Here is a 628-nt window from a genome sequence, read left to right as displayed (position 1 = left end):
TGCTGAACCCCAGTTTAGCTGCCTCCTGGCACATAGCTGATAACATCACAAGTGGTTAAAAGGACATACAGCACTCAGTACATTACTAAAGACCAGGCTGGATAGAGCTTTGAGCAACGTGGCCTGTAGCAGAGGGTTGGAATTGGATGATCTTTATGGTCCCTTCCAACCCAATTCATTCTGTGATTCTATGATCTATTATTTTTTTCACTGCTTTCTGGAACTATATACATGCCTAGTGTTCACAGTATACAGTGGGAATTCTGCATTTTAGTGTCAGTTAAAATCTTTTACTTTAAACATGCATCTAATAAAGCTGACATCCTTGATTTCTCATGTTATTATTTTCCTTTTCATGACCAACTGCAGTTTCGAAAGCATGTGGCAGCAAAAGTGAGAGAAACGGTGTGGGTTCTTTTCTTTCTGAACACCACAGATTTGTATGCACAACACACATTTTGCTGCAGATGAAGAGGCTGCGCCCACCCTCATTTTCGCATGTGGCAGTGTCTTGAAGGGCAAAAGATTCCAGCTGCCTCATACCCCTAGAGAATAAGAACCCTATCTATGCAGTACAAGAAAGACTCCAGCTTGCAAAATGGACATCCCCGAGGACAGCACGACCAAC

Source organism: Nestor notabilis, unplaced genomic scaffold (assembly GCF_000696875.1).
Source record: "Nestor notabilis isolate BGI_N333 unplaced genomic scaffold, ASM69687v1 scaffold1188, whole genome shotgun sequence".
NCBI lineage: Eukaryota > Metazoa > Chordata > Aves > Psittaciformes > Psittacidae > Nestor > Nestor notabilis.
This window is presented reverse-complemented; position numbering follows the sequence as displayed.